The sequence below is a fragment of the Marmota marmota genome, unplaced genomic scaffold, assembly GCF_001458135.2.
Source record: "Marmota marmota marmota unplaced genomic scaffold, marMar, whole genome shotgun sequence".
In the NCBI taxonomy this organism is placed as follows: domain Eukaryota; kingdom Metazoa; phylum Chordata; class Mammalia; order Rodentia; family Sciuridae; genus Marmota; species Marmota marmota.
The window spans coordinates 87,199-109,184 of NW_026006668.1; the positions used below are offsets into that span (position 1 = coordinate 87,199).

The window sequence follows — 21,986 nt, forward strand, 5'->3', positions numbered from 1 at the left end:
AGTCAGTCAACTAATCAGTGCATTTCCTTTCAAACAATTTAGAAATGACATACACACTTACCCTTATATTGGTAATAATGTAAGTAAAATTCTATTAATACAAAAACAGTAAAAAAAACAATAAAACTGTCATTTTCTCAGAAATCATGATTGAGGCACTTTTAAAATAAAAATGATATTGTGTTGGACTGGGGATATAGCTCAGTTGGTAGAGTGCTTTACTCACATTAACAAGGCATTAGGTTCAGTCTCCAGTACACACACACACACACACACACACACACAACACACTCACACACACACACACACACACTATATATATATATATATATAGTGTTTAAACCTGAAACTTAAAAAGAAAAATACATGTGAATACAGTATTTATGAAAAAGTCTTCTTGCCATCTATTACTCAATAGGCACATTGTAATTTACTCTGGCAAGAAGTCATATGAAAGATAAGAGTGTGGATAGAAGTCACAAGAACTTCTCTCACATGATCATAGACAAGGTAAGGCATAATGGTAATTCATTTAGAAATGAATGTTACATAGGGAAGAGTTCAATTTTTCAAGGACTTTCAAAAACATGATCTCATGATCTCACTGGAGAGAATCTTTATGGATATAATCAATGCGGTAAAGCCTTCACTTATTACAGTTTTATTTATATTCATAAAAATCTTATACTAAAGACAATCCCTATAAAGTAAACAATATGGAAAAGCTTTTAGTTATTCTAGCTCCATTAGAAAACATGAAAAAAATTCATATTTGAAAGAAGCACTATGAATGGAAACAATGTGGTAAAGCCTTGGCTTATTAAAATTCCACTCAAAACCATGATCAAGCCAGGTGCAGTGATGCATGCCTATAATCCCAGATGTTTGTGATGCTAAGAAAGGAGGATCACAATTTCAAAGACAGCTTCAGCAATTTAGTGAGACCCTGTCCCTAAATAAAATAGGAAAAAAAAGGGTTGGAGATGTGGCTCAGTGGTTCAGCACCCCTGAGTTCAACCTCTGGTCCCCCAAACAAAACAACAACAACAAATCTATAAATTCATCCTAGAGGAAAGCCTTATCAGTGTAAGCAGTGTGTTAAAGAATACACCTTCCAAGGTTATATCTCAATTACCCACCTTCTCTGCTTAGTAGAGAGGGAAGGGACAACAAAGTGAAATAAAACAAAAGAAATGTTCATATGTACAGACAACTGAGGAGTGGGTGATTTCCACTATTATCCTTTGTGTTACCTATCAGTTAGAGGATTGTAGCCTTTTAGAGTTTTTTTCTCACAGCAGAAGGAAATTCATCTTAATTCAAACAGGAATCTCCAAATTTTGTCAATTTAGACCTTTCCTCCTAAAGTTGTTGTCTCCTTGCACAGCACCATTGGCTGTGGGTCAAATTCCCAGCACCTGAGCCTTTGGGGGACACTTTATATTCAACCTATACCTCTTTATTTACATTTAAAAAAAAACTCATGCAGGAAGTCTCTATGTAAATAGTATGGAATAGAATTCAAGTTTTCCAATTTTATTCAAACAAACTAAATGACTTTTATTAGAGAAAAACCTGATAACTTTAAGAAATCTGATAATGCTTTCAATTTTTCAGTTTTTTTAAAACATGGAATTATTCAAATGTGAGAAAAGTCATGCATATGTGAAAAGTATGGTAATGTTTTACCATATTCATTTTAAAACAAAAAAAAATTTAGTCTTGAGAAAAACACTACTAAGGCATGGAAAGGAGGATGCTTTTATTTTTACTGTATCTATTCAGAAGTGAATAATGAATGCTGGAACTGAACATGTGTGTTAAATTGACTTTAAAATGTGAAAACGTTGTTTTTCCTGGCCCAATCTCTTATCATGGAATAAGAGGTTTGTATATTCAATTTTCTAATATTTTGATGCTTTTTGTCTTGATAGTCAAAAATTTTGTATATATTGGTATAATATATCATACATTATTAGCTAGTACACATAGTGTATGTATGTGCACACAACATTGTGTAAAGTATATAGGAGACATAGTAGTTTGTATGAAACTACATTGTAAATAACTAGTTTATATGATAATGTACGTAAATGTACTTAAACTGTATGTAATTGATGTTATAGTATTTTGTATTAAATAGTTTCATAATGTAGTTTTTAAAACTTATCAATCTGTAGTATAAAATGATTCATCTTTCTTCCAGTAAGCCCAATTAATTATCCCAAACCAATTTTTAGAAACTTGCTTTAATGATACTATATAGTCTCACCCCCTTGCTAACAGTTTGTTCTCTCAGCCACCCTTAGTGGCTCTGGAGAACTTACAGTGATCGCCTATGCTCGACAGTGAATACATGTGACAAAATGCTGTCCAGCCCATCTGTCATGTGATGGTTGTCATGTGTTTGTCTCAGTAACCTAGGGTATTATTTTCTATAATCAGTGGGGTCAGTGAGAAATTATTAAAACCATTTATAACACAAGCAGAAGTATGAGTCATATTTTCAGAACCAACAGTTGTTGATGGCCTTTGGCTCATGTCATCACAAACTTATGAGTTATACCATGTGTTGTCATCTCTTCCCACACATAAACATTCTGTTACATAGAGAGAAATGGTTTATAAACTGTGCCATACATGGCACTCATCCACCATTAAGGTTGTAAAAGCAAGGTACCTTAACCATTCAGCATTGAGTCCTGATTACTGAGTCAGGCTGTAGCTTTATGGTAACTGCATTTAGTCTGGTCACCATTATTATTTGTATTGGTCACCATGTACATACAACCATTGTACAATCCTGGGAGATGACCAGGCATAGTTTCTTGTAAAGTTGCAAAAAGCAAGTAGACACATAACTTGGGGAGAATTAAAGGAATCCCCTAGTTAGATTCAGTTGTCTAACAAGGGCTATTGTGCAGGCAAGATGGTGTATTTGTCTGTCTCCTGTGTGCGGCTTCCTCTGCAGCCGTATGTTTACCTTCTGATGAGGTTTCAATCTATGGTGCTGGCACTGATGAGTATAGAAGGAAGGAGCATTTGGCATTAACCTATCATAATGCATGAGAAAAATCTAACTCAACAGGTTCTTCCCATGAAAAAAGACTGGATTGTTTGTGGGCTTTCCTTAGTACTGCTGCTTGATCACAAAAGTGGATATGGCATCTACTTTTATAGGTTACTAATTACTGAAATAATAGTAATTGTATTGACATAAGAAATTGGTAAACTAATAAGTCTCAGATTTGAAAATTCAATGCCCTTAAGTCAAGAACAGGTTCAACCAGATTAAAATGAGGTGTTTCTTCAAATAACAAATATTNTGGATACTTGTAGATTGCTATTACTTTTGTAGGAGCTCTCAATACAAGATTTTCTTGAGTCTCAGAGAAGACTTTGGATTTGAACTCTGAGCAATCATGGAACTGTTGAGATTGTGGAGACTTGTGGAAAGGGATAAAATGTATTTTGCATTATGACATGGTTTTGAGCTTTTGGGGGCCAGGAGTGGAATGTTTTGGTTTGGATGTGATGTGTCCCCCAAAAGCTCACATGTGAGACAATACAAGAAGGTTCAGAAATGAAATGATTTGGTTTTAAGAATCTTAGCCCAGTGATTTAATCCTCTGATAGGGATTAACTGAGTGGTACCTGAAGTGGTATGGTACAACTGGAGGAGGTAGAAATTGGGGAATGGCTTTGGGTATATAGATTTTTCTATCTGCTTTTTGATCATCATGATGTAAGCTGCTTTGCTCTACCACACTCTCCCACCATGATGTTTAGCCTCACCTCAAGCCCCATGGAATGGAGCCAGCCTTCAATGGACTAAGACCTCTGAAACCATGAACCCTGAAATAAACTTGCCTCTTCCATGATTGGACTGGATGGGTCCTTTAGTCACAGTAGTGAAAAATCTAACAAGGTCATAGTTTTTAAGTAATCTAGGTATATTGTAAGAATTAAAGTAGGTGAATATGAATGTTTACAAGTTACATAATTAACTTTCCCTTGTGTTTACAACAGTAATTGAAACTTACATAAGTTATTTCTGAGTTAAAATACTGAGTTTTAATTGTTAAAAATGAGGATAAAATCACCTAATATTGACTTTTAAAAAATTTTATAAAAATATATTTTATTTTATTATTACAATACAGAATGAAATGGCACCTTATAAATTTCTGATCTTTGTAGGATTGTAGCTGTGTCACTTAATTGCTAGTGTGAGTATAGGTTAATATGTCACTTCACTGCTGTTTGAACTATAAATTTTTAAGCATGGCTTTGTTTGAAATATAGCTTCTAGGAATGTAAGCTTGCAGATATCTTGAGAAATTGCTCCATGTGGTAATGGCTACTTCCAGATATCACTTGCAGATTTTTCTCTGCCTTTGTTCTGCTGCTGTAAACTGTTTATTGCAAGAACTTCCACTCATGGTTTTTGGTCATGAATTCAAACCCACCAATGTTGTAATGGTTAAGAAAGGATGTCAATTTTTTCTATAAAAGCCCTGTGTAACCTCAGCTTGGGACCCAGAATTTCAGAGCTCATCTGGGTCTTCTGATGTAATAAACCTGAGTTTTCCTACCATCTCAGTTTTGCTTGTGCTCTTGCTGAATGTGATTTCCCCAGCATACATGTTCTCTTTCACATTAAAAACAATTGACCTAGGGAAGCATATATTTCTCTAATTCATATAATATGTATTCAATTGTTGGTATAAGTCAAATACTTTAAATATTGTCAATTTTATACATTTTCACCATAAAGTTGATAAATCAAAATTTCTTAAGGCATATATAATTTCACATACTAATTATATAAAAAATTACAGGTGTTATGGTAAAACATTTATTAAAGAGATTAACTCATGACTTATGGACAAAAATAATAAACAGTTTAGCTTTTCATAATGTGGATGAAAAAAAATTAAACAGCCAGGCATGGTGGTCTCAGCAGTTGGCAAGGCACTAAGCAACTCAATGAGACCCTGTCTATGAATAAAATAGAAAATACAAAAATAAAATAATAAGGCTGGGGATGTGTATTAGTGGTCAAATGCCCCTGATTTCAATCCCTGGTACCAAAAATAAATAAATAGAAATAATAATAATAAAGAAAAGAGAAACAATGAGTAGGAGGGAAATTTAAATGTATCTCTAAGTGTAAGGATATTTCTGTAAGGAAAGTTTACAATTATAAAGTTGACTTTTGTATGAAAATGTAGAGATCAAAGTAGATGGAAGGAAACATGCAATTTGAAAAGACAATGAATCACAGGCCTTCAGATGTCTCAGAAAGTTTTCGTTGCATCCTACCCCATCATATGACCAGAAATGTATCAGGGAAGAATTCTTTTCATGGTAAGTTCCAGAGGGACCTTCCATAAACCCCTTCACTTGGAATCACCTCTGGAAGGATTTTTCTGCTCACTGATATAGCTGAAACTAGGGTTGAAGTAGATCCAGATGCATCATGTGCAAGTGTTGGATCATGCTGCTCAGGTAGAGTTGGGTTTGGAGGTGCATGGAATTCAAGAGTTACAAGGCATGGCAGCTTCTGTTTGAATTACAAAGGAAAGCATGGGACTAAAGAACAAACACTTGTACCAGTGACTGAACTCCTTCAGGAACCCCACATGGGAAAATTCCTAAAGAGAATGTAGTGAAGTTACCAGAAAAACATTGCCTGGGTATCAATTTTCTGCACCATGTTTGAAAATCACTGATATTAGCATAAGGTCCTCGATTTCAGCCACTGAAACTAGCAAAGTTCCAGGACTTGAGTTCTTCAAGGCCTTGGGAGAGTACACCTCACCAGAATATACACCCGATGGTGGTCATGGGGATTTGGGATTTAATCTCTACCACTCTGAATTTCTTTCTTACTTGAGACTGGCTCCTTTCTTTCACTTCTTTATTTCTTCATTTTGGAAAAGGGATGCGTGTCCTGTATCATCATATTTTAGAAGTATGGAACTTTATTTTATAAAATAGGCCCAAACATGAAAGAGTATATTCTTTAAATCTCAAAAGAGACTTTGAACTTATAATTTTGAGTGATATTGTAACCAGCTAAATTTTGAGACTCGAGAGAATAGAGAATTCATTTAGAATTGTGAGAAAGACATGATCTCAGGGAATGAGAGGCATAATATACTGGATTGGATATGCTTTAAGTCTATCCCCCAAAATTTATTCATTGAGAGTTTGATCACCAGTTCAACAATGTAAATGTTGTTGGGAATTTTCAAGAGTCTTTTCTTATATTTTTATTTTTATTTCAATGACAAAAATTAGAGTGAATTTTTGAATTTGTTCTTTCTCTCTATATATGACAAGAGGGTATTTTGACATATTATACATACATGGAATATAACCTATTCTAATTAGGATCCCATTCTTCTGTTGTACATGATGTGGAGTTTCACTGATGAAGGGCTCACATATGAACATAAGAAAGTTATGTCCAATACATTCTACTGTTTTTCCTATTTCTATTTCCCCATCCCCCCACCTGATGTGTGTTAGCATTCTCATATAGAAAGAAACATTCAACCTTTGGCTTTGGGGGGATTTCTTTATTTCACTTAGCATGATGATCTCCAGATCCATCAATTTACTGGAAAATTTATAAATGTGTAGCCAGTAATTCACTGGAGATAAATTACAGGCCACTGATTTGGATATAATTTCATATTCTAATTATTTCACTTCTAAACTTTTTTTTGTACAGTCTCACATGAGCTTCTGAGAGAAACCACAGATCCAAAAAAGGACATTCTACTCCTTACAAAAGCCCATTTCATTTTTAAGAGTCCCCATCATCTTAACAGTTTCAGCATTGCCCAAAAGTACAAGTACAAAGTCTTCTCTGAGACTAAAGGCAAACTTAACCTGAACCTTGTATAATTCAAAAGAAAGTCACCCAGATCCAATATATAATGGCACAGAATAAAGATTTTCATTCCACCAGGGAGAAACAGGGTGTAAGATAAAACCAAGACTCAAATTCAGCTTGGCATCCAGGATGTGGTGAATATGCTATGCTGATATTCTCTCCAAAGAGATTCTGTAGCTCCATCCCTATATCTTTGCTGATTGCAGACCACATAGCATCTCTTTACTTGTTTCTTCTCAAAAGTTTTCAATTTTCCTCAGCAGATGTCCCACAGTACTGGTATCTCTTAATCTCAGGTATATTCATTTCAGCTTCCTTTTCACATCTTCATGCCTCACCCTCTCAGGGCAGTCCACAAGGATTCTGTCCCTGAAACTCTTTCCTCATCTACAGGCCTTCCTTTGAAATTTCTGTGGAAGCCTCCTTGACCCCCTAAATTCAGCATTATGCATTCCTGAGGAACTGAAGGACACGATTAACACCACGGTCTCCCATGATCTGAAGCAATAGACAAGCTTTCTTGGTCCTGTTTGTAGCAGCACTTTAGTTTCTGCTTTACTCAGCATAGTGAAGCCACTTCCTAGACTCCACAATGCAAGAAAGGTATTACCATGGTCTTTTTTCAAAGTAATTTTTATTTTTATACTCCTGAGCCTAAAATGGATGTGGTATGCCCATTTATGAGCTACCTTCAAGCCATATTTTCTATTTTCTAATGTACCTAGGACTTTCTTAGTGACTTTAATGCTTTTTAAAAACTACATATTCAATAGATCTAGATTTACGAGCAATTTTCTGGGCAAACACCCAAGTTTTTCTAATAAAAAAAAAACTTCTTTTTTTAAAATTAGAAAAATAAAAAAAGTTCTTCTCTGTTTTCTGCTTGTAATAGTTACAGTAAACTAAAAGCCTTCAGGAATATTAAGATCACTGCCTGGATTTTGTGCTGTCTTGAAATTTTCTCTGCCCGATTAGTCCATCATCTTTAAAGTCAACCTTACAGAAAGTCTCAGGGTATGGGCAAAAGGTAGAAAACTTATTTGACATAACTAATGGGAATGAACTCTAATTATAAATTTCTAATAGTCTGCCTATGCAACTCTTGAGCTCATTCTTGTCTTTGCAGACTCCTATCAGCATTCTGAACTTCAGAATCCCCACAAGAATTACACACTAAACTCCACTTACAACATTCTAAAATGTTTATTTTCCAGTTTGGATCTTTAAACTAAGCCAGTTCCCAAAAACCAAAGGCCAAAGCTTTGCTCTGATATGCAGATGCTAAATCACAATAAGGGGTGTGAAGGTAAGAGTAAAAATGTTTTGAGATTAGACAAAGAGGAATAAAGGGAAGGAAGGGAAAATGGCAATAGGAAAGATAGTAGAATAAATAAGACATTATTTTCCTATGTGCATATATGACCACAGGATCAATGTAATTTTTTCATCATGTAAGAATGGAAGAATGAGAACTTATACTCCATGTATATATAATTTAACAAAATACATCTTACCATCATGTATGACTAAAAAGAACAGATAAAAAAAGACAAATTTTCCCACTAACTGAAAAAATTCAAAAAGTGTCACAGCTACTTAAGTTAATTAAACAAATGACTCTACTTCTCAGCAAAAAAATAAATAAAAAATCTCTTCTAGTCAGTTTTTTTCATTGCTGTGACCAACACATGTAGCAAGAACAATACAGAGGAGAAAAGGTTCGCTTGGCACTCATGGTTTCAGAGGTCTCAGTTCATAGAAAGTTGTCTATTGCTATGGGCCCAATATAAGGCAGAACACTAGGGTGGAAGAGTTTGGAGGAGGAAAGCAGTTCAGGACATGGCAATCAGAAAGCAGAGACAGAATTCTGCTAACTAGAGACAGACTACATACCTGAAGGCATTCTCCCAGTAACCTACCTTCTCTTACCATACCCCATCTGTGCATAGGTAGCGCTGGTATTCTTTTTTTTTTTTAAGTCTTCCAATGGTTTATTAGAAAGAATGTAGACATTTTAAAAAATCCCCACTGTCATGAACATAAATTGAGGTTTTCAGCCAGATATAAGCTGAATCCAAAAAAAAAGAAATAAAAAAAATCCAATAGTGTATTAAAATTTTTTCACTCAGTTGCAATACTGACAGTGCAAACACAAATCTGGTCTAAATGTACAGACTCTCAAGCAACAATGTGCAGCTTTCTTGGCCCTCCATGCTAAGACATGTAAAAGCTTAAGGGCCAAATAATGCCAAATGTATAGGCTTCAAAAACCATCTAAGTTAAGGGCATTCACTAGTTTTAGCTAAGATACATCTAGAACACTGACAAATAATCACTTACATACAATAATATGCAGTAAATTTTTTGAAAAATAAACTTTAGTGTAACAATACTGTAGGGTACTCCAGAGGAAAGGCAGGTTATCAGTTTAAGGTGTCAGCCAATTTGTTTCAGCCACTCTTGAGTCCATATCCTAAAACCTAAAATTTAGTTATCTTTCCCTAAGCTTCTTATCATTCAGTAATTATGTTATGAAGTAAAGGAGACAGGTGAAATGTTCTTACTTATCACAACTGCTGTTATCAATTGCCTAGGACCTCCACAGCTTCATGGCAGTCTGGGAAATGCTCATGCATATGGATAGTGCCTTAGCTGACTTAAATTTGCCCCATACAACGGTACATTATCAACCCTTAGTGAAGCCTTTAAAAAGGCGGGGGGAACAGGTTGAAAAATGGGTTAAAGGAGGCAAATACAGCAGCTGCCTTTAGAGCTATAACTCAGGAATTTTCTCAAGCATGAAATCTTGTGGAGAAATAATTTTCTTTCTCAAAATCCAGGCGACGACAATATTCCTTACTCCAGACCTGGCATGTTTTCATCATCACTGTCTTGTGAATCATCATCTGCTCCATCTACTTCTGGTAAATCTACATCCTCATCACCACCCATGTTGTTCATCATCTCAGAGAAACAATCCGAATTAGACATGTCTTCATCTGAATCCTCTTCCCAATCTTTCCAATTTCTGAAGTTCACACTAAGCCAATGAAGCTTTGCCCTTTCTTTGGTTAACCTAGGCCATGGTTGGCCAGACTCTCCTTTTCGCAAACAACATAAAATTGATCTGTCCATTCTTTTATGCTTGGAATCATTTAGAGCAACACAGTAAAAAAGATCAATTTCATTTAAATGCTTAACATTATCACTTCCTCCAAGACAACTGAAAGTCAGTTCGGATTTTTCAAAATTTACGTTAACATCTTTACTGTCTTCAACACAAAATTCAATGAAGACCTAGTCCACTTTGCAGAAGCTGGATTGTGAGCAGGGCAGGGTGACAGGCGAACCGGTGGGCTGGCCTCTCTGGCGGTGGCTGCTCTGGTCAGCACCTCTCTGATGGGGACTCTGGGGTTTTCTCCCCAATCGCATCCTCTAGTAGCTCTCATAGGCCACTTTGGCAGCAGGCTCGGGCTAGATCCCCTGAATTCACCACTTGGAGAGAGCGGCTCCTCTCTCCTCTCACCAGAGAGAAGAGAGTGTAAGAAAAGGGGCCATGAGGACCAAAAAGACCGTATGCATGCCTGCGGTGGTGAGGCAGGTTGCTGGCTGGCGCACTGCTATTCTTTATCAGTGAATTAAGCTGTTGATTAGATGAGACCTCTCATAATCTACTCATTTTACCTTGAAAATTTTTTAGTTGTCTCACAAGGGAGCTTTTTGTGAAAATCAGTTTCAAAAGTATTTTTTGACTAAGATCTTCATCTTTGGAAACTCTCACTTTAAAAAATCGAATGATCTCATTTTACAAATGAGCACAAGGAGACTCAGCTATCCCTTTCCCCCCAAAAAAGTCTAGGATTTCTGTGTCACAACTAAGTTATCCCCTAAAATAACAAATATAAGTTCAGGATGTGCTTTTTTGTTGTAAGGATTACTGTAATCTTAAGCAAAAATACTATACATAATTAAGTAAAGGTTTAGAATTATAAAAAATAAGTTCCTTGGTTTACAGCTATCTGAAAAACTAAATATTTTTTCTCTTATTAATTTCATTTTGTATTTTCCTTTTAAACTTTACAACTATTTCCTGTTAATGTCTTACACAATTATAATTTCTAATATAACAACCTAAGTTAAGATAATAAGGCCATCAAGGACAAACAAGATATAAGACTGACTTCAGTATTCATACAGACCCAATTTCATAATTTCATTGTTTAGCTTATTACTAAAGACAAAAGTTAAGTCATACAATTGATGGGAGCTTAGTCTTCTTTCACTGCTCTTTTCAGCTTAACAACAACCTTGATTATATTGATAAACACATTCCTAAAGGTGATTTTTGCTCATCTTCCTGGCCAAGGGAAAATACTCACTAAGTAGTTTCTTATTGTTTAAATATATTATACCGTGCTGGGGGCTGTTTTCTAAATTTTAAATCTAACAATACTCCAGATTATGGCAGCTCTTCTTTTCAACAACTTTACAAAAACAAAAAAGGGTAGATAGAACCCCACAAAATCATTTAAATCATGCTCTGTTTTAATTTTTATTTATAAATCATGTTGTCAAAGTTCTCACTCCTTCTCAGCAACACACGGCTTCTACTAGAGTAGGCCTATCGGGCTTAGTCTGGTGGAGAAACTTACAAACACGACAATGGAATAAACCAGATTCCATAACAATATGAGGCAAAGGTCATGCTTGTACCTTTCAGGAAACTGAAACTCATCCTTTCTGGGTACATGAATATACTGGTCACCACCACCATGAAAGATTTTGAGCCACAGTACAGGCAACTGACTAGCCTGATGCATCAGGCTGAACATATAGTCAAACAACAGAGAAGTGTGAAGTCTCCAACCACCATATTGTGACTATTTTGGCTTTATTGAGCTTTGAGGTAAGTGGAGTTCATGGGAAAACTTACTGGATCTATTTCCAGAACCACTTTTAGTACATCCAGCTATGTGGGCTGCAGAATTCATTCCAGTATTTACTAATGATATTCATAAGATGGGATGTTTTTCAAACACATTATACCTGTACATTCAATTGGATTTAAGTATACTGCATATGGTGGGAATTTACCTACATATTGGTCCCACAATGAACATGCTTGTGGTTTAAAAGTAGCCTTAGGGGAAAAGACATCATATGTGGGATTCAGGGCACTTAAACACACTGGCCCTGGACTTAAGATCATATGTCTGGGCAGTTAATAAAATGGGACTCCCCTCCAGTGTTCTCCCACGGAGCATCCACCAATACCTTACTGCCCTAATTGTTCTGAAATAGTACTTGGTACCTTTCCTGAATGGATGGAATGTGCAAATGTCTTTCCAGTACACCATAAAGCTCCTGGTAATAATGGATATATTTTGGATTGGTCTCCCAGAATTGATAAGAAACAGCTCTGTCAAAATTCCATGACTCCTGGAGGATTTGTTGGTAATGTCCTGACTTTCACTGGTGGTAGCAGGCAAAAAGATTTTTGGCATTTAATAGCTGCCTCAGACTTTATCAATTACAAATGGTCCCATGCCTGATTTTATTGATAGGAGCTGTAAAGCAACCCCCTGCTCTGGTCTGCAGACCTGTGTCCATCCTATTTATGTTTTAATTTTTGGAAAAGGAAAAAAGAAGAAAGATATCATGCAATGTGTAAAAGATGTAATGTGATGAAATGCATCCCTACGTATAATATAAGAAAGGGAGAACTTGTATTATACCAACACTCTTTTGTTTTACCTGCAGCTAATATTTCAGATCCGTGGTATTCTGATGCTGGAGTTCAACTCCTAAAACGGATGCCCAACTCCTAACCCTAACCCTAACCCTAACCCTAGATAACTAGACCCTGGTGTTCAGTAGGTTTTATTGTACCTCAAGTAGTTACTTTGATATCTATTTTGGTTTCTATTTTGACATCTGCTACAGCCTTGTCCCAAGACTTTCAAAAGGCTCATTTTCTTTATTTCTCAAAATACTTCCAAAGCCTACAAATTGGTCCCACAATAAACATGCTTGTGGTTTAAAAGCAGACCTGTGTTCATCCTATTTATCCTACTTACAGTCAGGTAAACATTGATTAGAAGATTGAGACTAAATTAAATGCTTTGGAAGCTACTGTCATAAGAAATGAGCTTGCTGCTCTCAAATTTAAGCAAACATTTTGATGTCATGTCAGCTACAAATTTGTGTTATACCAGTCAAATATAATGCTTTCCAATGGGATTGGTAAAAGGTTAGAAATCATTTAATTGGCATTTGGCACAGAATAATGATGGTGTTTTGCTGTGGAGTTACTTCATAGCATCCAGTATACTCAGGAAAGCAGGAATGATCTCATGGGGCAACCATGTAAAATATGAAAGAGCCTCATGGGAGGGATGTTTATAGATGTAAGAACATATCTGTACTAGATAAGAATTCAGGCTGTAAATAAATAAAAAAAGGTGGCCTGGAGCAGGGGGTGGGGGGACCCAGTTGTTTATCACTAGACAATTAGATTCAGTTCCTCTCTCTCAGATCTTATACTTCCCTCACCCTGAAAATAAACAAATTTATTCATCAACATCAGTTTTTGCATATGTGATTGGCAAATATAAACAGTGTTCATTATTGGTGAAGGCAGAGTGAAATGTACTTGCTCCTTGGAATACATATTGGCAATATCTATCAGGTTTAAATACATACACCCTTAACCCAGAATATCAGTTTCATAGAAACATGCTGGTGGACATGGCCTCTCACCTTACTTGGCATTCCCTAAATATCTGAAGTCCAGCCTAGGCCATCCATGCAGAACTCAAAACGATGTCTGGCACATGGGCTTCCAACCTGGGCAGCCTTCAATTCCTCATTTTTCCTTCATAAGTGATCTCTTTCTTGTTGAAAATGACACTTTAACCCTAAATGGGCAAATAACCTTGCTTCCTGCTTTCTGAAAATAGATGAGGAGAGGTGAATTCTGCATTATTCTCACTCATTCACAAGCATTTGTGGTATCTCAACAAAATACTGAATTTCAAAATTTATACACAGAACACACAAGACTTCTGTTACAATGTGCCATATGTGCAGTGCAGAAATTTTTAAAAATAACATTCTTAAATTTTTATGTAAAAGTTATGACACTACAAAAGGTTAACAAGGCAGAGACAATTGCATAAAACTCATTATAAGTTGCCATTATGAGTCTTCAGTAATTCTCATCAGCATCGACCTGTGTAGCTTCTAATCCAGAAACTGGTGAGGGTGACATGGAATTAAGAAAAACAAACATTTAGAGAGAAAAGAAAGATAGGGTGGGAAACTGAACTCTGATTAAGAACAGTGACACAGCACTGTCACTATGTTTATCATATAGGTTTTATCATAAAAACGTTCTTTTGTGAGAAAGTTTTTGCTAGCAGACATGTTTGAAGGTCAAAGTGCTGAAGAAGCATTATGGTTATCTTACTATGCCCAGAATTCTCTTGACTCTAGGAGTCAATGTTTCCATCTCAAGGTTAAAACTAATGTCTTTGGGACCTTTGCCCAGAGATACCAAGTTGCCTTAGCAAATGGGAAATGTTAACCCTGTAATTTTACACAGAGGAAATCTCAGCACAAGCATAGCACAAACATGAGGTAATCAGACACCCTGATTCACATCTCCACTCCCCACACTCATCATTTTCCTTTTATTTTGTGCTCTACAATTATCTTTATAGTATTTCAAAGTAAATAAAAGATACTTCATTAAGTGTATAAAAATTGCAGTACCTCTATCTCCCTGATGAATTAAAAAGAACAATGAAAATATCATAAGCCAAAAAAAGCACAAATAATATTCAAGTGTGACTATTTATATACCTTCCAGATATATTTTTATCTATGTAATAGTATGACCTGGACTCTACAATTTCCTTCAATTTTGCATGAGATGACTTAATACTTTAATATTTAACCTAAAGTTCCCAAATTACCATAGATAAATCTGTTTGATCAGTACAGTGGAAAAGTGTTTTATGTATTCTTGGATTATGTTTGAATTAAACTGTGTTCTGAGGTATGTGTTTTGTTTATTCACATAGCTCATGGAGAAATAAAAATAGGACTTATTTTATATTTTCCAGTATACATGTGTTTTATTCAATCTAGGAGTCGTGGAGCATTTGTGAATCAAAAAATGTTTCACATAAAAATTTAAGGAAAGAGGGAAAAGAGAAGAATATAAAAAATTGAGGTATTTATGTGTTAGGAGGGGGGAGAAAGTAACAATAAAGCTAAATGACCTTGAATAACCTTTGCAACACCTAATAAGTGAACATAGATTAAATATTTTCACTTTTTTATATATGCTTATAGTTTTACACATTGTTTGGAATCATACTGTAGGAGAAAAAAAGAATCTCAGGAAAACAAAACTTTACAAGTGTGTCTTTTGAAGCCTTTTGCAGGTACTCTTGGCAGAGTGGGGCTTAAACTTTTAATTTCTTACTGTTTAATCCCTTCTAGAATTGTCATTTAGAGATGGACTAGAAACTCCTTCTTATTTAATAAGTCTTTTTAGGAGATCTCATTTGATTATAGTCTGTAATTGACCTGCTAAAATCAGCCTGTGGAAGTTTATTTTCTGTGAGGCTAAGCTGCTCTGCCTTCCCATGCTGGGATGTACAATTGCCAAAATGGCAATAAGTACCTGCCCCAAATCCCAGAATAATGAGGTAAAAAACAGAGTCACTACAGCAGTTGGTGCTAATTTGTAAGTGTGCCAACAGTGCTGAAAGAATTTTACTTCATCATTCCCCAAGTCATTTAGTATGGGACACGTGCATCAATGTTCATGTGTGTATCAAAGAGAAACTGTCACATCAGGTTCTGGACACTATTTTCCAGAATTTTGCAAGACAGGAAGAAGAAATTTTGACATATTTGTGCCTTCATTTCACAATAGAATGAGCTTTGGTTGTGCCAGGTGCCCACATATAGGTGAGGCCTTGCTGCCTAAACATCTATAGATGGGGATGGAAGTGTCATTCCTGTAGGCATGAGTAGTTTTGATGTTTCCCCAGTTAATGAGACATAGCCCCTTAATGTTTTGCTGGTATTGGAGAATCATATTTTATTGTTAGGGGAAAAAATTCTAAGCAGACAATTATGAACTTGGCTGGATGATTTTGTTACCAATCTCAATGACCTACTTTCTTTGCAGAATTAAAATTGAATCTTTATCACTAGACTGAGGGTGTAGCTCAGTAATAGAGCACTTGCAAAGCATGTGTTATGCCATGAGTATGAACCCCAGAAACAAAGCAAAAACAAATAGTTTTTACATAAAACAAAGTTTATTTACAGTAAATAAGTACACAATGAAAATCTCTTTGAAATAAGTGACCCCATAATTTGGGCATAATATGTAACTTTATTACATTGAGATAAACATTTTCAGGAAGGAAATATCTACATGTAGAGGTTCAGGTAAGTTAGTCCAGGATCACTAAAAATACATACTTTTTTATCGAGTATTTGGTATGGAGGCTTAATTTTGTGATGGGTGAGATTTATAGCATTGTCCTTGTTGACAAAATGAGTGGCTCCATTGGTTCCTCTTTGTCCCCAGGAACTGACACCTAGCCCCTCAGGTTATGCTGGCCATGGGGTTACCTTGTGTTGCTGAATGAACTGGGATCAATCCAGGAAATCAGGAACTTAAATGTCTGCTTGTTTACAATGGGCAATTTATAAAAGTAACAACTGGCATACAACATGTAGCTATGGAAATCAGTCTCCACTTTCTTCCTGGTTGGATATTTTGGCATTACAATGAAGTAGATTTAATTTTCTAGTAACTGGTACATTCTCTTCAGATTATGTGATATAGGCCAGTCACAGTTGTGGGTCACTAATAACATCTCAAATTATGGGATAAGGTTCTCAGGGGAAATCATGTTTTCAGATAGTAAAGGGTCAAGATCTTTCTTGCATTCTCAGGCTCCCAAGTTGCTAACAATGCAACAAAATAAAACATAAAAGTTTTATCTCAGCACAAGTACACCAATACCATGACGATCAATGTTATAACAAAGATTGTGATGGTGTCTAATACGAAGGAACTTTTATAAACAGTATAAAAGGCATGAAAATGCTGGAGAAAGCAGTGACTCACAACCCAGGTGGGAGGAGGTGAGATAGTGTGACATTTCAATTATTATACTCAGAACACTGTGCAATTTAAAACTCATGAATTGTGGTTTCTGGAATTGTCTATAGTTAATTTACCAAAAAAAAAAAAAAAAAAAAAAAAGTGAAGAGAGAAACAACTTGGGAGTGGAAGTGCTGTCTTATATACAAGAGAACATCCAAAATTAGCTGATATCTCTACAGAACCCATGGACATTGGAAGGCAGTGGGAGGACATGATAAACTTTTTAAACAAAATCTATCAACCAATAATTTTATACCTGGAAAAATCTGCTTCATATTTCTATGTTGAGAAGTTTAGTGTAAGTAAAAAAAAACTCCTTAAGAAATGCTAATAGAGCCATCAAGCTTAAATAAAATGATTAAACAGAGTATCTTAACCCATATACAGCTAGGCAGGTAAATATACAGTCTAATCTTACAGATAAGTACAAAACAATTCTTATAATGTTGAATGACACTGTAAATGTCAATTTTCTATTGCTATAAGAAAATACCCAAGAGTGCTTACTTTATAATTTAAAAAAAGTAACTAAGAATTTTGGAGGCTGAAAGTCCAAAATCAATGGGTGCCATCAGTCTGATGTGACTACAAACTTTGCTACATATCATATCATAGTGTATAGAATCATGTTGGTAACATGGAAAGGAGAAAAAAAGCATATGGAAAGACATAAAACCAGAGGTCAGAGAGGGGCAAATATATAGTAGGGTACCTATACCTATTGATAATGCATTATGCATTCAAAGGAAAGAAAGCATTCTCAATTTTCTCCTCATCAAATAAAAAATATTTGAGGTGACAGACATGCTAAAAATACTGCTTTAATTGTATAATACAAGCATGTGTATGTAATTACATACATGTGGACATACTCAATTTGGAAGATCAGATCCAAGAGAAACTTAAAGACACTACCTTAACATGAGATACAATTTAATTTAGTGATAATATGGAATCAAGAAAAAAAGGTGAAATTGATAGGCAAACAAGAGAAGAAAATACACTTACAAATCAGGGAAACATCAACACCTGAAGCCAACTAGCTGGTAACTGTCAAGGTAGATTTTCAGAGCCCTAACTGGGAAATGCCAGCCACATCATCCTCGGGATGGCCGTGACTTTAAAATTTTCCCAGTAAGGATACTTAAATAAAAGTTAGAACTCAGAAAACTCTATTCTAAAAACCTGTGTTATCTAGTGATCCCCTCAAGTACACTTCACAGCATTATTAAGATATTTCATCAAGGAAGTGCAAAGGTCATGGCAGGCACATGGACTGTGAAAATCTTTCATGTTTTCTTTTCTCTATTTTTATTTTTTCTTGGAAACTATGGTTTTTTAAAAAAATAAAATAAGATGTTCATTAACTAAATAGAATGGGATACTTTTTAAACCGATAATGATAAAGATGTTTTTTGCTTTTTCTTCACTCCTGGGAAAATGCCTCTAATAAATCAAGTGTTAACACATTATAATAATATAATGCAGATGTTCCTTCAAACTAAACATCTTATTATGGTTTCTGGAAGTTATACTAACTCTCTCTGAAATCACACACTCATCATATTTAGAATACATCTGTTTTGATTCTTTATTTATTCTAATTAGTTACACATGGTAGCAGAACCTGTTTCAATTCATTGTACACAAATAGAGCACAAATTTTCATTTCTTTGTTACATGATGTAGAGTCAAACCACATATGCAGTCATACATATACCTAGGGTAATGATGATCATCTCATTCCACCATTGTTCCTGCTTCCATACCGCTCCCCATTTCTCCCTCCCCTTTACCCAAAGTTCTCTCATTCTCACCAGCCCACCCTCAATACAGACCAGCATCCACTTATCACAGAGAACATTTGAGATTTGGTTTATTGGGATTGGCTTCTTTAATGCTTGGCTTCTTACATGTAAATTATTTTTTAAAGTTTCCTGTGCAGGATGACAAGGGGTAGAGATTAACAAAAAAAGGTAGAACCATATCCTTTGGAGAGAAGCATAGCTGTGACAATTATGTAGCTGAAAATAATAATCAAGAACCACAACCATTATTTCTGTTTAAAAGATTCTCAATATTTTTTTGCATTACTTTTATTTCTCAATCAATTTAAATTTAATTAATATTCCTGAGGGTTTTATTGACCAAAGGATTAACACATGGAGAAAATATAGGATACATTTTAGTTATTTTACTTTTCAAACAAGACTCGTACATAGTCTAGTGGATTATTTGAATAAGAATTTTGTTTTTGTGTGGTAGCATGTGTTCCTGTGCCTGTAAGACCTGAAAGTAACAACAACAATAATAATCCAGACCTATTAGAATTAAATTGTATAGAAGCTTTGTGAGCTCATGCCATGCCATATATCTTATACTCTAAAAACATAATAAGCATTACAAATTATATGTAGAATAAAAGATATCTAAATATAAAAAAATCTAGTGAAACAAATTATGTAGGAGTTTCAATTATTCTATGCATACCTATCTCTTGTGTTACAACCATTATTTTACATGTTATTGGTTAGAGTTCCTTCCTGTCTGTCTGTCTAAGACCAAACAGGTAGTTTCATATTGGGCTCTCTTTCTAAAGTCAATCCAGTCAATCTTCTGAGTTTATTCTTATAGACTTCATGAAGAATTGCATGCTTTATTCAGTATTTTTGGTTACCAGACATTCCAATTGCCAAAATGGGCTAGTGCACTACAGATAACAGTGAAAGCATCAGTGACCCTCCTTTCCACAGAATATGAATTGGTGACTCCTAGTTTCTGGGGTATTCATAATCCCTCTTATTAGGAGGATGTGTGACTCTCCAGACATGCAGTGGCCTCTATATCCTTCATTTTTCCATAATGACAAGCAGTAGAAATGCATAACAATCTGACTTATACAAATTGTATTCCCCAAATAAGTGAGTTTAAGTTTTCTAGAATAATTGGTAGAGATGTTATGTCACTATTTAGTATGTTTTACTGTTACATAGAATCTTTGGTAAAATGGAATGCCAAGACAGTAACATGATTCAATACATGACACGGATTAGCAAGCTAATATTCACTTTTATTTAGTAACAAATTCCACAATAACATGGTTATACTAAAAATTTATAAATACCAGGATATGATGGCAGATGCCTATTACTGCAGTGATCAAGGAGGCTTCAGGAAAGATAGTCGAGGTTTCAAGAACAGCCTCAGCAACTTACCAAGGCCATAAGGAAATGTGCCTCAAAAAAAAAAAAAATTGAAGACTGGGGACATCACTTAATGGCTAAGCTACCCTGAGTTCTGTCCACATTACAAAAAAAGAAAAAAAATTAACATTATAAAATCTCAAAAAAATATACAGGTTAAAAATTATTGGGATAGGTCTTCCTCTGATTTAATAGAGCATAAAAAATAGGTTTACTCCAATTTCCAGAAAGGAAGACACTTAATCATCTTTAATTTATGATTTATTCTCAATCAGAAATGAAATATCCACAGTACAGTATGAAAACTATGAGGATTTAATTATTTCTACCACATTAGCTAATGCTATATAAATTTTAAACAAAATATAAATGCAATATCCCACTTTCTATACTTAAATGCCTTCTCGTACAAATTCTTAAGTCAATTAAAATATAAGGACTTGATAAGACTTTACTTTTAATATTTTTCAAGGTTTTGTATTTGTGGTAAATATTTTGGTGTTATCTATATATAGGCATGTATTTTGGGAAAAAAAAGTCTTCAAAATTTAATACAGAATGAGGTTTAAGATGAAGAAAGTTTCAATTTGAATATAGGCTTTTTTTTAATGTTTTTTAGAGTTTCTATGCACTATGAATTCCCTTATGTTTGGTAAAGTTTTGGAAATGGAGAAAAATTTGTTTCATTCTTTCCACTTGTACCAACTCTCACCAGTATGAATTCTCAGGGGCTGAGTAAGATGTGAACAACTGCTGGAGATTTTTCTCTTTATTATTTTTATTTAGTAAATGTAAAATTTCTCTGCTGATTCTTCTGATATGGTATACAGTTGAATCATCCAAAATGTATTTGAACAATATTCTCATTTATAGAGCTTATCTCCCCTACAAATTCTCTGATATTTAATAAGCGATCTTTGAACTTTTGCTACATGTGTAGTGCTTCTCTGTAGTATGAAATTTCAGGAGTTTGATGTTTGAACAACTTCTAAAAGCTTTGCCATGTTCTTTAAATTTTTAGGGCTTTTCTCCAGTATGAATTCTCCAGAGATTAATAAAAACCGATTTATTTTTTTGCATTACACTCCTTATGACACATATATAGCACAATTTTTGTATCTCTATACAAAGTATGTTCTCGCCAATTTATGCCAATATACATGTTCTTTTAACTGGCATTACAATTCTTAATACAATATATACCAAAATTTTTCATATCTCCATTTGTATAAAAGGTATGTTGACATCCAATTCAAGTCTTCATACATGTACTTTGTATAATGATGACAATTACATTCCACCATCCTTGCTAATCCCTTCCACCCCTCTTCCCTATCTAGAATTAATCTAATCCTCCCATGCTCTCCCTCACTACTGCACTAACCCCCCCCCCCTTATATCAGAGAAAACATTCAGCATTTGCTTTTTCGGGGCGGGGACGGGCTGACTTCACTAACATTATCTTCTCCAACGCCATCCATTTACCTGAAAATGCCATGATTTTTTTAATGCTGAGTAATATTCCATTGTGTATCAATGCCACATCTTTTTATCCATTCATCCACTGAAGGACATCTAGGTTGGCTCCACAGTTTACCTACTGTGAATTGTGCTGCTATAAACATTGAAGTAGCTGTGTCCCTTTAGTATAATATTTTTAAGTCATTTGGGTATAGTC

At 35.0% G+C, this 21,986-nt stretch overlaps 1 pseudogene; it reads right to left on the reverse strand.

Moving 5' to 3' along the window:
- Window positions 1–7,415: 7,415 nt before the first annotated feature.
- LOC125614749 lies at window positions 7,416–10,339 on the reverse strand (annotated as a pseudogene).
- Between the last annotated feature and the right edge of the window lie 11,647 nt (window positions 10,340–21,986).